Source organism: Arvicanthis niloticus, chromosome 3 (assembly GCF_011762505.2).
Source record: "Arvicanthis niloticus isolate mArvNil1 chromosome 3, mArvNil1.pat.X, whole genome shotgun sequence".
NCBI lineage: Eukaryota > Metazoa > Chordata > Mammalia > Rodentia > Muridae > Arvicanthis > Arvicanthis niloticus.
The window spans coordinates 39,467,279-39,485,857 of NC_047660.1; positions in this window are offsets into that span (position 1 = coordinate 39,467,279).

Consider the following 18,579-nt stretch of genomic DNA (forward strand, 5'->3'; position numbering starts at 1 on the left):
CACAAAACTGCATTAATATAAATCAAAATATGCTTGTTTGAGCACTAACATTGCGCTTGGCAGTATTTAACTTTGCATACACGGCCCCTCTTCCTTTGAAGTGACAGAATATTACTCTGAGTTTCCATCCTTCCTGCAGGATTCTACTCTGCATAAACGCCACCTGTTCTGATTTGTTGGGTTATTATTTCACTCTAATTTAATTTTTAGAAAGCCTGAAGTTAGTTGGCTCTCAATGATAAGGAAATAAGATGCCCTGTTTCCTTCAGGGAAACAAGAACTGCCATCCATCTGATTCTTTGCCCCATGGAGGCTTGCAGGAGCTGAAGCTCTGAGGTTTTATGGTTTTACCTATTCCCCCATCACACATATAAAATTCATTAGCACACAGATTTAGAGACATGGTTAATCATTAAGCATAATATGTGGACGCACTGTGGTCAAGTAAATTCTGCTGCCAGACATTTCTCTTCACCAAGAAATTATTTATTAAATTAAAATAATACCATGTTACTTTCAAATATAGATGTCAATATGCACTTTTCAAAACATTAGCACATTAGAAAGTGCTGAAAAAACATGATCATAATGTTATCCTAAAAAATATATAAAATCTATTGGGTTAAATTAAAAATTAAAATAAGAATAAATTCATTATCACATTATTTTTATTTTTTCCTATTTCTTTAGGCCTTTACCTTGTCCAATAAGGGTTTAGAGTTTTACCTGTGTTCCTTTAGATTGCTTTGTTTTAGTCAGTGACACTTCATAACTGTGCATATTGAATTTTAGACATTTCACACATACTGTTAACCTCTCTCATATCCCTCTCTTCTGCTGAAACCATTCTTCTTCCTGACAAGCTCCAATCCTACTTTGATCTCCTTTTAATGTTTCATTTGTTTTTGACTCTACTGAGTTGAATTGCAGTTGCTTCCATGAAGATAAGGAAAAAGTTATTTACTGGAACATGTCAAGTAGCTTTCATAATGCTCATGTTCCTACATGTCGATTAGTGCTGCTGTCAGCCTCTGTAGGAGAAGTTTTCTTTGGCAGTGAGCTACACTTAATGCTGGGACATACAATGGGTTGCCGTGTCAAAAATATTACTGTGGATTTCTCATCCACCAACAGAAAGAATATCTATGCCACAACTTCTAAGGCTCAAGGAATGTGGTGAACAATTTCTATTCTCAAAATTGAAATCCAGCCCCAAGATTTCCTTTATGAGAGTTACTGTGGTCATAATGTTCTTTATAGCATTAGAAACCCAACCCAGAAAAAAAGTTGGTACCAAAGACTGGGAACGAAACCCAGGCTCCTTACAGAATTCTAGGCTCCTCCAGTACCATATTTGTCTCTCTTTGTTTTCAACTGTTTTCTACTGTTCATATGTTGTACACATTAATGTTTTACATTCCACAAAAATTAACCTATATTTAACTATTCATATTTTTTACAAATATATTCTAAATTACTGGAGTAATAATCCTTCCAATGCAATCATCTCTAAAGGCTATTAAATAGAAAGGTCTTGCCATCAATAGAATGTTTCTGTGACAGACCTAACTATGTTGCTTTTACTTGGAGGAAGGTGGCCCTTGGGTCTTTGGATTAGGAAAAAGCTGAATGCTTCTATTGGAGTTTGCTAGAACATACTCACTGAAGCGTGGAAGATAATAGTGCTGAGAACAACGTTTATTATGAAGGTTTGGCTGAAGAGGTTTAAGAGGAAAATATTAGTGGGTGGCCTAGTGTTTTCTTGTGATATTTTGGCAAAGAATGTAGCTGCTTTTTACCCTTGTCCAAAAAGTCTTCCCGATATTAAATTAAAGTGCTTTGGATTAATGGCCTTTGTAAAGAAGTTTTCAAACCAACCTATTATTGATTGCATTGTTGGGTTTGTAGTGGCCAGTCTTATGCTGCTCTATATGGAAAAGAAGCAATCTGAGCATGGAAAAAATGTACAGTTTGAGGAGAAAAGGGACACTAGGAAGTATAATGGATCTAACTTCTGTATTCAAGGAGATAAACAATCTAAAGAAAAGCCTAAAACTAAATGCAATAAAGCTAATCGTGACCTCAAGGTAAGATGACACTCAGCTGAGCCTCCAGTTTATGAAAAGGAATTAAAGAAGCTTAGGGTTGATCAAGGAGAAGTACCCAATTAATTCTAGCATTCCAGATTCATGACAGGTAGATCTCTGAGTTTAAGGCCAAACTGGTCTACAGACCAAGTTCCAGAGCAGTCAAACTTAAGCAATAAAAAATTTATAAAGTACATAAAACAGGTGAAGATGTATTTGAATGAGGAGGTCATGTTCTGATCCCAAGGAGCAGCAGAACTTGGCAGCTTCATATGCTCGGTTCTGGCTTTAGAGTCAAGGATAGAAGAAAGGGATCATAGAATCTCCAAATAAGGAAAGACATGTCAGGGCTTTCCTTGTATGGAGGTCCAGAGAGGTCATATGAAGGTGAAACTTGGAGCACCAAAGATGTTGGAGGTGTCAGAGTCATGGGATACCTGTCAAACAAATCCCCTAACAGGGAGTAGAACCAGCCCAAAGAAAGAAGTATGTTGCAGTCATGAAGCTGAAAAGAATTGGAGATATGGAGAGACTTTTGACATCAGACATAGAGATGCAGAGTTTGGAGTTTGCCCTACTAGTTTTCGGTCTTGCTTTGGCTCAGTATTTCTTTACTATGCTCTCTTTCTACCACTTGGAATGATAATGTTGGAAATATATGATCTGCCTTTTCATTTTGATTTTACCAAGTGGAGAGATTGCTATTCTGTAGCAAAGATTTTGAATTATAGACTTTTAAACCATACTAAAACTGATAGACTATGGGGACTTTTGAAATTAGACTGAATGTGTTTCAGCAGTATGATATGGTTACAGTCCTATTGGGGGGCAGGAAGTGGAATGTGATGCACTGAAGAAAAATGGCCCCCATAGGCTCATAGGGAGTTGGAATCTTATGAGGCACACTCTTGTTTGAGTAGGTGTGGCCTTGTTGGAAGAGTATGTCATTGGAGGTGGGCTTTGAAGTTTCAGAAACTCGAGCCAAGCCCATTAATACAGCCTTTTCCTGATGCCTGATAATCCAGATATAGAACTCAAGGCTCCTTCTCTAGTCCCATGTCTGCCTTCACATTGCCATGTTTTCTACTATGATGATAATGGACTAAAGCTCTGGAAACTGTAAGCCACCACAAATTAATTGTTTTCCTTTAAAAGAGTTTTTATAGTCATAGTGTCTCTTCACAGCAATAGAAAATCTAACAAAGACATAGGGGTAGAAAGATTCTAAGAGTGTTGCAAACAACATCTTTTGGAATGGTGACAGGTCAAAACTTATGGAGGTCTTATGTAGGTAACTACAGCTGCAATCACTACATTGCTCATGTTCTTTCCAAAGGACAGCAAGGGATGGAGCCTCATAGCTCACTGAACCTCTATAGACAGTTAATGGATGCTGGGAAAAAGGGAAAGGGAGATATTTTTCTCAGTGGCATAGCCACTTATAATTTGCTCATATTCTAGTAAATAATTTCTCATTCCTCACTCATTATCATATACTTTTTACATCATACTTAAGGATAACTACTTTAAATTACTTTATTTAAAAAACTTGGTTTTGATACTGTTTTACTTATGAAAAAATCTATTTTATAATTACTTATGTAAATGCTTGTATTTATTCTCTAATTAAATAAAACTTTATTAGTTACTACTATTTGTAATTACAACTTTCATATTTTTAGTCTCTTAAGGATGACAAAGAAGTTACCCCTGTCCTGAAAAAGTTGGAAGTTTATTTTATTAGTTAATTTTATGAGTTAAAAGGAGTCAAAATTTTAGCTAGACAAAGGCTGAAATCATGGTGAGTGTTTATAGTATGGATTTAGACAATTAATGAATCAGTTTCTACATCAGTTGTCCAAAATTCATATTATAAACCTGTTCTTCCAAGGTGTTGAGTCAAATAAAACTAGAAGCAAGGCAAAATATGCAAATACTTTTGTGTAAGGAGCATGCATGAAATTCAGGTCATATGAATTCTGACAAAATAAATACTGAACAAAGAATTATTATAAAAAACTAAAAAAGAACTACAATCACAGAAAATGTGTTCATTACTTTTCTATTGCTGTGATAAAAATGTCATGACCAGGGCAATTTATAGAAGGAAAGGCTTGTTTGGGTATTATACCTCTAGGATGATAAGAACCCATTATCAGTCACTTCAAGAAAGTGTAACAGCAGGCATCATGCATGGTGGCAGGAACAGCTGGGTGCTCATATCTGGAATGACACTCAGGAAACTGAGAGAGCCAACTCGAAATGGTGAAAGTCTTTACCATTTCAACACTAGTCCCCAAGACATACTTCTTTTAGTAACCACCATCCCACAGAGCCACCCATTGTTGACCAGTAAGCATCAAAATGACAGAGAAAATGGGAATACATCTCATTCAAAAATACCATAGAATATAAAAGTTTGCTTCTAAAGTCTTACGATATGAGAGATTGATGTTTAAAAAAATGTTATCAAGACCCTCCAAAAGGAGAAAACATAAAATGCATAGGAATATTTGGAGGAATGGCCATTTTTGTTTACTAATTATTTGATGTGAATTTTGTTAGTTTGGTTTCATAATTTAATATGATAGATAAGAAGAGGAATTATCAAGTGAACTAGCTCTTAATTTCCTGTTGTCAGTAGACATCAAATGTACAAGTTACAGCACATGTCTTCCTTTTCTCCTCTGTAAACTGACACGAGGCAGAACAGATTTTAGAAGTACAATGGAATAAGAGATTTTACTCTAAGGTTATGTGACAGGGAGGCACACAGTCATGGCTCAGAATAGAATAGGGTAGGGTACTAGAGCATATCTTAAGTGGGGATTGCTGACCAGCCAGAGAACAGGGAAGCCAGTAATTGTATGAAATTTATGGAGGAAACATTGTTTAAGCCAGTATCATATTAGGACTTTTGACAGAAAGATTATACAAAGAAAAAGTGCAATAAAAGAAATTAAAAACTTGTTTTGCTAACTCTATTGAGTAGAGAATTTACAGAGAGCTAAAAATGAGGAGGCGAGACATAACTCAGAGAGGGAGAGAGAATGAGACTTGTGTCTAGGTTGAGCATTATTTGAGTTTGGCCTTTACTGTGGCTCTACCTGGAAATTAGGGTATGCTAAAGACAAATCCATGGTATTATTGAAAGATGATAGAACCTTTATTACTGTGAGCAGAAGAATGCTTAGTCATTGAAGTTATGCCCTTAAAGGAAATGTTCAGGCCCTGGATTCTTCTTTCTCCTATCCACTTCCCCACCTCATTGCCTTCTGATAATTCACTTGCTGCCACAGACAAAACTAAGTTTGAGCAACTTTGAACTAAACCTTTACTACAGTAACTAAACTAAACATGTATCTCCTTTCACAATGCTTATTTTAGTTTCATCATGAGTCTCTCCTGTCTACTGTAAGTCCATTTCAACACTGCCAGCAACTATAAATACAAAAATATTGAATAGAAAGTTGCACATTGTATTTCTATTTTTGAAAATTTAAATGATAACAGGAGGAAAAAGAAGCAAGGTACAAGTCATTGCACTGCAGTTCTGGGGAGTGAAGGGAGTGACCAGGAGAGCTGCAGCAAGTCTGTCACCTGCAGTGGGAGGTGAGGAAGGGAACAGAGGCTCCAACAGAATTCTGAGCAAACTACCTAGAAGATTTGAAGGCCAGAAATACTCCAGATTAAACAAACAACACAGGAAGTAGATAGAGGCAGAAGCTGATAAAGGCCATAGGATATCCAGGTAGGAGACCAGATGAGAAACGGGCTGGAAGAAAGCACATGACTTTTAGATAGGAGGAAAGAGCGCATCTAAGGGAGAAATTGGCTACTATTTGTGAAAGATGAGAAAAATGAAACCTGGAAAACACCCTTGTTATTTGAAGGAGAAGAAAATGACTTTACCTAACTAGTTGTGGGTCAAGATGGAATATTCCATAATCTCTGTACTGTCTCCTAGGCTTAGAGGACTTCCATTACTACTAGTGTATGTGAAGGTGTCCAGCAAAGCAAGAAACTTGCTTGTATAAACAGAATAAAAGATGATGGGGCAACAAAGGAGCCATTCTAAAACAGCAGGACTAGAAGAAAGCACATGCAAAGAACGTTCTTCCCCAGTTTCCACACCAGCTCACTCTCTAGCATTCTGTTTTGTTTTATTGTGTCATTCATTCATTATTTTACACTCCAAATTTTATTTCCCACTCCCAGTCCACTCTCTGACTCTTCCACATCCCATACCTCCTCCTCACCCTCTGTCTCCACAAGGATGTCCCCATCCCATAGCCCCCCACCCTCTACCCAACCAGAAAATTCTAAATTCCCTAGGGGCTCCAGTCTCTTGACGGTTAGGTGAATCTTCTCTGACTGAACCCAGACCTGGCAGTTCTCTGCTGTTTACATGTCGGGGGCTTCATAGCAGCTGGTGTATGCTGCCTAGTTGGTGGCCCAGTATTTGAGAGATATCAGGGGTCCAGGTTAATTGAGACTAGTGGTCCTCCTACAGGGTTGCCCTCCTCCTCAACTTCTTCCAGCCTTTCCCTAATTCAACCACAGGGTCAGCAGCTTCTGTCTATTGGTTGGGTGCAAATATCTGCATATGATTTTTTCAGATGCTTGTTGGGACTTTCAGTGTGCGGTCACTATAGGTCCCTTTTTGTGCACTCTCTAGCTTTTAAAGATGCAGCAGTTTATAGCACTTCTTCATCCTAAATGCAATTCCTACAATGGCATGCTTCAGAGAAATATTTAACCATGTTAATAAGGCAAATTTATGTCAAAGGAAGGAATGATTTTCTAACACATTTTGGGTCTGATCTTATATTAATTCTTTCAATGTTCAAGAAACAGATGCCAGTAAACACAATAGAATCAGAATGTAACATCATTGCCATTGGATGCAAACATGATTTATTCACAGTCAAGTACTTTCCTCAGTTTACAAAGAAAAGAAAAAATTACTAAGAATGTATTCAATGTAGACATGGGACTATCCTTACTTTTAATATAGTGGTTTTGGATAATATGCTTAATTAAGCTCCAGAAAAGGAACATCTATGACCATGCTTTCTGATTAAATTTTAATTGCAAATTTGATCTTGTTTTGTTGCAAGAACATTAAATGAACGAATAGAAATTATCACTGAGGCACAATCTCCAGCAAATGTGGTTTCATGGTAATATTCAAATGTCTATGCACCAAACTTTCATATTATCCTTTTGGTTCAGCAAATACAGTGCCTAAAATGGACTCCATCCCAGAGATATTAGAATTTAAATCTTTTTAAAACACGAATACTAAGGTTTCAAAGGGCTAACAATTAGAGACCCATGATAACCCACCTTGATTTTGATGATTCTTGATCTTCTTATGGGTGAAAATGAATACATTTAAGTTTGAGTAAAACTGCTAAAGCAAACTCTTCACAGACAAATAATAATTTAGGATATCTAATGGTCAAACAGAGACAGTTGATCCTTAGTTGTCCATAAATTCAGGTATTAATTTTGTAGGATAACTGCTTTTAATTCAGTTTTATTATAATTGGGTTTACTCAATCCATATTACTGGACATTATAATTTCTGTGTTCTAATACATTGTTTGAAAAAGCAGAGCAAGCATTGATTGTCCTCATTAAAGTTTGAACAGCCTCTGTGAAAACATCATTACAGAGCTGGGCTTAAGAAGGAAATGGGCAGAAAGTAATGAAACTGGGGAGAGCTGAAATTCATGCACCTATTTTATGTACTATCTGGTGTGGGGTCTTAGGGTCTACAAAATGAATACACAATGTAAGGAAGCATGGCAAAACTAATGACTGCTAGAACTTATTCTAAACAGCTCAAAAGCAGCACCATGGAGCACAGGACTTACCAGGTGGTTGCATGAAGCAGAAATAAGAACAAGGAAATGCATTGAACAGCTTTAGAAAACCAAAGATCTCCAAGCTTAAAAAAACACCAACTATTAAAAAAGAAGCACTTGATACTAAAAGGAAACTGAGTACTATGAAATAAACTGCTAAATTTTCCTTCTTACTTTGCTTTCAAAACTATGGTTTTGATTTTAAATATTTATTGCATTGACTTGGCAATTTGATATGTATCACCTTAAACAAATATAACCTCCAATTTATTAAATGAAATAACAACTGTTGTAGCCTACTGTGCTACCATGCCATTAGACATATGATTAGTCAATGGCTCAAAAATAGAATACTACAGCTCATAATAACATTAGAGTCTTGTGGACAGCTAATGGCCTTTGGAAAGAAATACTACTCAAGCTTCAAATTCCAGCTGAACTCTGCATGTTGTAAGGGCAGGAGAACTTAGACCAGATGAGTCCCTTTCACAAACTCTTGTCATGCTGAGCAGATCCGGCTGTGGAAGCAGTTTGCCAGTCTTATCCTCAGAAACACATAGTCAGCGCTCGGAGAGTAATGAATGTCAAAATAATACTTAGCTTCCCTTTGGGTGATTCAAAAGATTTTGGCCTGAAAATAGGCAAAATGACCTTTCTGGTGCATGTCTCATTAATTGTCCTTCAAACTGAGAGGTATTTTCAGAAGATTGTTTATTTGTGCTCGAAGATCAGGGAACAGTGAACAGTGTGAAAACTAAGGAGTTGGACAAAATCATTACCAATGATATACTGCATGCAGGGAGATGAAGTCCAGTCTTGGCACCAGGCTATGCAGAAGCCTTCTGTGCACCCATTACCATGTTAGAGACTATGGTGAAGTACTTCTAAGCATCTGTGTACATAATCAAGATTTACATATGATAAATGTTTGCTTTTTCCTCTCTAATACATCAAAATCTGTCCCTAATTTGAAGCCAGAAGGAAAGATCATAACATCTATGAAGACAAGAGTTTAATAGGAAAGAGGCAATTCTGGTAAGAATATTCAAGGAAGAGCTATACAGAGAAAACAGCCAAGCATCCTCTCCCAATTTGGGGCTAAAATCTAAACTTGTATCTACAAGAAAAAATGGTTCAATGAAGGAACAATTGTAATAAAATATCCCATCAAAGGAAGTGGATACAATATCCCCAAAACACCTCTTTGTCCTCTTGAACATGACATTAAGAAATGTATGATACCCAACTTCAAAGAAAATGAGCATAGTGGTGTAAGTGGCAGGGTAAATCTGAGACAATAGAAAATCATCTGGTCTTGGGGAAAATAATCTTTCCAAATTACTTTCATGGGTAATTTAAATCAATGTGTCAGGTTTCAAAAGATGTTCCCAAGAGCACAGTGCTGATCCTTGTGGCTTTTTTGAATGTTTAGAGCATAGATTCCAGTAATCATCTTCTGTTTTATTAATCTGGTTTTGGTGATTTTAGGAGACTGACGTTTTATTATAAACATTTTGTAAAATTGTAAACAAGGTCAAATCCTAATCCTTTTTGGTGGGGAATCAATCAGGCATAAGTTAACATATCTTTAAAATACTTTTTGATATTAGTATTCTTTGAAACTTCAAAGATGAGAAAACTACAGAGGAATAAACACAATTCATATGTATATATATATATAATATATATATATATATATATATATATATATATGTATATATATATATATATATAATTCAAACTATGGCAAAAGAGAGTTGTTAAGTGACTCAAAATTAAAAGTGTCTTCAGTCAGGGATGAGTCTTGTGTGAAAGTTTGTATAATAAAAGCCCAAAGTAAACACAAAACTTGTATGACATTTTATAATGATTTTGATTATTAGTAATAATGTAACAACAGAAAGTCAAAAATTTCAACACCAAAAGGACATAAAAAACATTAAGAGGAAAGCTAAATTTATGACAATTTCTTAAATTCTTTATAAATATTTGGGGAAAATGACTTATTGATCCTTTGAAACTATGTAGAAAAGAATCTGCTGTCTTTTATCAGTGTAGAAATAAGTTAGAATTAAACTCAATATGTGCAAAATAAATGATAAGAAATCTAAAGTTACTATAGCACTGTAAATAGTCTGAAAGCTCACGCAAGACAAGCTTCTCCTTCTGCTTCCTGTATTACGCCCTCTACCCTCTGTCAGCCATCTGTCTGGTAACTAACTTAGGGCTAGACTGGTTGTCACAGCTTGACCCAATAGTCAAACTCCAGCTATCTGCAGTAGTCATTATAAAAAAAAAAAAAAAACGCTAAGAAATACGTGACAGTGAAAGTGCTCCTTTTCCTAATGAATACCACAAGTGCAAAAACTTATGAATGAACCAACATTGAACATATCACGAGTGAAATGTGCAGTTACTCTGCTTTTAGGGGTGCCTAATTTATTAATCAACATTCTTTGAAAGTCATTCTTAGAAAGTCCCTAAAACAAATTTCCTATCCTCATGCTTTCAGGACATTAATTAATTATTAATTAACTAATCTTAGCTTGAACTTCTGGCTTACCTTTAGTACTCTTATTTTCTCAGCTTCTTAGAATAATCACAGCTTCCTTCTTATAACCTAGAGTATTTGCACAGGACAGTTCTTTTGTTAACAAGTCTAACCCATGAAGAATCTCTGCCTCTACATGATTTATATATAAGGGGCATTTTAAATTTTAATTTAAACAAAGATTATGAAGCTTTATCTGACAAATCAAAATCTGAGCTGGCTCTTCTTCAAACAAACTCTACTGTCCTTTTCAGAGATGCACAGCCAGACAGTATGCAGGAATGAGACAAGCCTAAACAGGATATCTCTATAAAACCTCTCCCTTCAGGGCTCAGGGAATCCTGTGGAAGAGGAGATGGAAAGAGTGTAAGAGCTAAAGGGTATGGAGGACACCAAGAAAACAAGGCACTCTAAATCAGTGTGAGCACAGGGCATATGAACTCATAGGATCTGAAGTAGCATGCAAAAAGCCTTGTTGGGCATGCATCAGGTCCTTCATATATTTATTATGACTTCTAATTTGGTGTTTTTAAGTGTGCAGATGAGTAGGTCTCCATTTCTTGTGCCTTCTCTTGCGCTCTTTGCTATGTGTCAGCTTTGTCCAACTCCAATGTATTGGTTTTTATTTTATCTGGTATATTATTTTATAATATAATATTATATTATATTATTATGCCTTGGAAGCTTGTTTGTTTTCCACTGCACGACAGATGGGAAGTGGATCAGGATGGAAAAGGAGGTGGGAAGGAACTGGGAGAAGAAATTATAATCAATATATTGTGTGAGAAAAGAATTTGTTTTCAATAAAAGGGAAAAAAGAGAAAATAATGTTGGAACATTCAGACAATGAAATAATATGCTTGAATATATTGTGTGATATAATATAATAAATTCTATCTATATTTTATTATGCAGAGTACTTTGCATTTATTGGACAATGACAATTGTTAAAATAAATATAAAACATGACTGTTTTATGTTGAAAAAATATAAAGATTATAAGTTTCTTTAAAGATGATGATGCATCCTTTATATAATTTTTCTAGCATGAATTCTGACCACAAACCACATAAAGATATGTGTGTAAGTGAATATATGAGGGATTTTAAAAAGCCAATATCTGTAACACAAAATGGGTAATTATAAAATCTAAAAAAAGCAAAATAACAGGAAGCATATAAGGTTAAAGGAATTATCTTTTTTTATAAAATCAAAGTTTTCACTTCACAAAAGTTTTGAAACATCTTACAAAAATGTTTCAAGAAAGCAAGATAAAATGGGAAGCTGAGGGAGTCATTTCAAAGGGGAAATAATCAACTCAGGGGGTGATTAAGCACAGTAAAAACACAGGCCACATTGTATTACAGAGAAGTAGAGAATGAAAGTCCTCAAATATGACTCCCAGTGACCAATGCATGATCCACAGCCAGATTCACAGGGACCATAATAGGAAATCAAATCAGTTTTTCAGTAGAAGCAGAGCTGTTCTTGATTGGAAAACCTGGGGGAAATTTCTTCCTTGGTTTCTCATAAGAAGAGCTCTTGGTGATAAAGAGTCCAATGTTTCGTGTACCTCCTTGCATTGCCTACAACACATTCAATTCTCAGCTTCAAATAAAGTCTTCCAATGTGGGTCCATGACCTAGAACTAATGCATAGTTCAGTAAAAGTAAACACAAGAGGGGTCAAAATAATACAGGTTCACATACTACATAGAAACTTGACCCAAAGTTAATAGTCATGTCACAAGAAGAATTTGCTGCACAGACTGCAAGAAGTTTTCCATAAACACCATATCTCAAATGGGCACTTAATAATCAAGCAACAATGGGAAAACTCAGTTGATATTACCAGACAATAATCAAGAAAAGCAACTTCAATTCTTCTAAATAAAACAATCACATCCATTACAAGGCAGTTGAAAATAAGGAAGAAATAAAAAGTCTCCTGGAGCCTGGAGAGGTGACTCTGTGGGTAAGAGCTCTTGTTTCAGTAGCATGAGAATCTGAATTAGAATCTCCAGCTTGGTATATTTTCTTCGATGCTTTATAATTGAGAAGTTACATATATAATTACATATAATTATATATATACATGTATTATAGATACAATTATATATACAATATATGTAATTATATGTATTTGTATATATAAGAATATATATATATATATATATATATATATATATATATATATATATATGTGTGTGTAATCAGAATCAAAATACAACTAACAACACAATGGACGTGAATTGCAGTGCTCTGCAATAGAGTATGATGTAGGTGGTAAGTACAGAGAGTCAATCTATTTGAATAATCACGTCATCTAAAGTGATCCCTAGAAAACTCTGGATATAAGATATTGTGATATTTTTCTTTTCTTTAAAGTACACATTTAAATCCTGTTACACATGTCCTGAGGAAAAATTGAAATTGGCTATCTCTATGAAACTATGTTTACCATTAAAGGACAATGATAGCCTACATACTGTGTATATAATGACATGAAATTAATGAAAATTTTAAAAATGGGAGCATGACCCAAGATAATGTAACAATGACATCTAATAATTCCATAATTTTTATAAAATATAATGCATATAAACTATGATGCAATGGTTTGTTTTAGGCATGCAAGATATTTTAAGCATAGTTTTGAACATAACAATAAGTCAATACCAAAACAAACTACATAGGTTAGTCAAGTGTATGTCTCTTCACTAAATATTGTTTTGTGGCTAGTGATTTTTATAATTCATGAAGCATCAAATTAAAATATGGTAGCAATGGAATAATTTTATGGTAGCAAACTCCTACCCATAGTCATGAATTAGTTGCAGGTGTGTTAATTAACTGGTAATAATGTTCAGAGAAGAAACAGTCTAATAAAGCAAAAGGTATTTAAGGACGATAAAAAATGTTATAGTTAATATTTACTATGTTGAATATTATGAATGAATTAGAATTATTTATTCAGAAGCATACTGCTGATAATATATTTCACCTTAATAAAGAACATTTATTTTTGTAAAAGTTTCAAGGTTCTGGAAATCAAAGGTAAAATCTACTTCTATATTTTATACACTTGAATGTATTTGACATCTCCAAACTAGATGTGTGCTAATATTAACAATTGAGTAAATATATTAGATATGCAATAAACTCGTACACAGAGCATTTAAAAGGGCCATCCAGAGACTGCCCCACCTAGGGATTCATCCTGTCTGCAGACACCAAACCCAGACACTACTGTTGATGCCAAAAAGCACTTGCTGACAGGAGCCTGTTTACCCTGATAGGCTCTCTCAGAGCCAGACCAATACAGGAGCGGATGCTTGCAGCCAACCATAGGACAGAACATGGGTACCCAAATGAAGGAGTTAGGGGAAGGAATGAAGGAGCTGAAGGGGTTTGCAACTCTGTAGAAAGAACCACAATATCAACCCAGAGCTCCCAGGGATTAAACTACCAACAAAAGAGTATAAGTGGAGGAACTCATGGCTCCAGCTGCATATGGATCAGAGGATTACCTTATCTAACATCAACAGGAGGGGAGCCCTTTGGTCCTGTGGAGGCTCCATGAGCCAGTGTGGTGGGATGCTAGGGGCAGTGAGGCAGGAGTGGGTGGGTGGGTGAGCACCCTCATAGAATCAAGGGAGCGATGGACTAGGGGGTTTGTAGAGGGGAAACCAGGAAGGGAGATAACATTTCAAATGTAAATAAATAAAATATCCAATACAAAAAAAAAAAACCTTTAATGTGTGCACCTCTTGGCAAACCATCTATGCTCCTCGGATGTAAACATATCTATCTGCATTGTATGGAACTTGTTTATTGTACTCATGCCCCTGTTACTCCCGAAGCAACATGATCTGGCACTACTGAATTGTCTGTAAACTCTAGAACTGATGTACACAGCATCATTGTTAATATTCTTCTTTGTCTGGATTTATTTCAGCAAAACTGTCTCAAGATTGTTGTGCGGCTGCCCATGCAGATGGACTATTTCTACTTTATTCTGTTTTGCTGTGTAATCTTGAACCATATGGATATACCAAGTTTGGCAATCCAGTCATTTACAATAGGTACTTGAATTATTTTCAATTTGTTGGCTATTGTAAACAGGACTGATATGAATCTCTGTATAAATCTTTGTATTTTCTATTTTATTCTGACTTGATCAGGAATCAAATTCTATTTATATATTCTTTATGGTTTTAGGAATGCTACTGAGGAAGTTGAGGCTCCACCTTTCATATCTGCACACAGCGGTGATAATAAATATTCCTATTGTATACTAGGATGACAAAAGGAAACCATTAATGGTATATAATTTTTCATATAATATGAGGATTATCTTCTATTCATTCTTTTTTTTTTTCATCCTTAGCTTCAAATCCTTGCTCAGCCTTGCAGATGATTTGAAACTGCCCTATTGCCAGGCCAGGTCTTCTCCTTCAATGGGTATTATGGAGAGAAGATTTCCTCTAGCACTTCCCCAAGGATTTTAAAACTTCTCTTTATGATGTTATTGTTTAATAATTTTATTTTTCATAGTTTTCAAGGGAGTTTGGTTAACTAACCTTCCATAATATTCAAGCACATTTCATTCTGAATTTATTTGTAACTATTCCTCAAAAAACAAAACATTATTATTTAGTAATATTTTTCAGGCAACAAATCTGTTATATTATTAACCCTCAGGACAGGAGAACGTTTTCAACACTCTCATGCTCAAAAGTCACTTGTAAAGCCTGGGTTTCTCAGCCCAGTGTTATTTTAGCTGGTGGTGGTGATTAAAATTTTAATCTAATCAATGAAAAATACAAAGTTGGAAAAATAATTGAGGCTTCTCATATAGTTCTATCCAATTGGGTTTTAAATTTTGTTTAACCTATGTAACTCTGCTCTTTATAATTACAATTCACTTAACAAGGTGTTGTTTTCATTCTCATTATTAAACTGTTCATATATATATACACACACATAAATATATATATGAACAGTTTAATAATGAGAATGTATATATACAGATGCACAGATGCACAACAAAACAAATACTAAAATTATTTTTTTAATTTTTAAAATTATTTTTGGAAATCCTACGCATACATACAGTAAAATGTTACTGTATCCAATGTAATTTCTGCTCTTCTATCTTCCTCCATCAATATGTCTTTCCCTCAACTTATGCCATTTTATTTCTTTTTATAATCCATTAAAACTACTTAGTGTTGCCCATGTGTGCATGGATATGGGACAATCCACTCGAGTAGGGCTATTTAACCATAGGCACATCCACAATGAGAATGAATCTCCCTCTCAGAGCATATATGAAGTAGTTGGTACTAGTAAGAGATGAGACTTAAAGGCTCTCTGTCCTATCTCTGACAAAATGTTGACTGGCTTGATTGTATATATGTCTTACATAAGTTAACACAATGGCTATGAGTTCATGACTGTATTAGCCATGTTTAGAAGACAGCATTTTACAGCACTATTCTGCATCCACTGCCTTTATATTTTTTACACCTCCTCTTCCACAAAGTTTTCTGATCCATGGTGATGGGGAGATTAGTATATATGTTCTATTTAGGACTCAGAACTCAGTTGCTTATTCTTGGAACCTGACCAGTTATGCATCTCTCCACTGATTCCTATTCATTGAAATAAAAATCATCTTTTACCTAGAATGAAAGATGCCTGGGTTTATCGGTGGGAGCATAGATGTTTAGGAAGCACTGTGACAACATAAGCACTTAGCAGATTCCCAGTCACAGGTTCCACCCTAGGGACTTTGACAATCCTCAGCATGCAGTTTTGACAAGGATTATAGTACCAGGCTTGAAATTGCTTCCTGAATATTGGTCCACAAATCCAATAAGAAAGCAGATACCTCCTAACACTGATGTCATCAGTGCAAAGGACACAGATAAAACTGACAAATTTATTGAATATATCTTTGAAATAGTAAGAGAAATAGTGAAGTAATGTTTACTCTGTAAACATTTCTGCAACATAATATTTTGGGATACAGTCCTTATTGGAATTAAGAAGTTAAACATACATGCATGCTGTTTTCATTTTCACAGTTCAGCCCTTTGATCAGTTAAGCATTTCATCGCATACAAAGCAAAGGGACAAACTTCGGTTTATACAAATCCCTGAAATATTTTCAGGCTCTCTGTTTATTTTGTTGTAGCAAGTATGATATCTTGAATTACTTATTTAAGCTCTAGTGGCAATCTGACAAATCCAGTTCAGTTATATTCTAAGTGTTTATTTGACAAGCATTCTCTTGATAAAGTAGAAAATGAATTAATGCTTCTTTGGTCATAGGAAATTTTTCAGATAATTTCTAATATAAACCAGCACCCATTAATAATGAAAGGATATAAAGTGGAGCTGGAGAGATGAGTTTACTGAGTTACATAGCAGCTCACAAATGTCATATTTCTAAATCTTCCAGGAGACTCAAATGCCATCTTTGGCCTCCACGGACAGCAGGTGCAGATGTGGAATAAAGACATATATGCAGGTAAAACCCACATACACATAACATAAGCAGCAACTGCTATTCTGTGACGTTATAACAAAACAATAGGAAATGAGGGAAAACTGATTAAAGAGAGAACATTTCATTAAAAGAGAGTGAATCCAAAGTAAAATCCTAATTAAGACCCTGTAATTCACTGAATAGATGTTGGCTATGCATGAAGCTCGTTTATAATGTTCTGTTTTGTGTTGCTATAACTTCCTTTCAACCTCACCCAAACTTGCTGAATGTTTACTGAGTGAGGAGTGCGACACCAAGCATCCCTCCTCCTTTCTGTCTTTACACCCTGAGTTGAAGGCTACAGTACTTGTGTACAGAAGCTTACAAGGAAAATGGCTTTTGTAACAGGTACATTAAGCAATAGATCTGGGGTTTTATTTGTAATAAACCTAAATCTGCTTGTGATTATTACATACTTGTGTTGTTAATACCCAGTTGTACAACGTGCAATGCCAGATTATTATGACATAAGAAAAACCCCACAAAATTCATAATATGTAACCCAATCATAAAAGACCTTCAGCGGGGCAAGATGATGGATGGGTAAAAACACTTGTGGCAGAAGCCTGGAGACTTGAGTTTCAGTCCTAGAACCCAGCATCCAAATGCATACTATGCACATTCTATCCCTCCACAATAAAAAACAAAACAAAACAAAACAGAAAGATTCTTTGTGAAGAAAATTTTAAATTGCTGTGACAGAACATGGAAACAAATTGAATGGGCCCTTTGCACACATATAAAGATGTCTTTTTCAATGCCGCTACTACCTCATGTGTTTGGAAGAGAAACAGAAATAGTTTACAAATGACAAATTAAGAGCATATTTTATGTATTGCTTATTTTTCAATAAAGCCAATGAACCATGAGACTCAGAACTCATGTGAAGTTATTTAAGAGTATCACCAAAATTCAGAAAACAGGAGAGTGAAAAGTTAAAAAAAAAAAAATCCTCCCTTTTTTTTCCCATGTTCTATAACTAAGTCAAGCCAAAATAGACTAGTTTTTATGAAATTTTTCATATTAAAAAGGAGAGACTCAAACAAATTTACAAATGTTTATTGGTGCAGAGACATCTTTTCAAGATTGATGAGAAAGGTTCTGTTAAAAAGAGATAGCAAAGAGAATGTAAGAAACTGAAAGTCTACATTTCCTTCTGAAATTTATGAGAGATAGGAACACAATAAATTATTTCCTTTGTTCCCAAGTTCATGATTTTTGTTTCTACTCACTGCTAAGGATCAGTGACTTTTATACAACAATGTTTGGACAGCACAGAGACCCACATTCATCTTTCAGACAGGCAAAGTCATTTCTCCTCCAGCTGTTTAGCTTTATGTATGATGAACATGTTCCTCATTTCTGACCAGTTGTGTCAGGTACAGAACTTCTGCTTGTCTTACTAGAACAATGATTTAAAAATCATCCCAATTTGTTCAGACCTAAGACATAGTTTGCCATTCTACCTGGTGTGGTTTTAAATTATTCTTTATGAGCTGGTTTTTGCACAGCT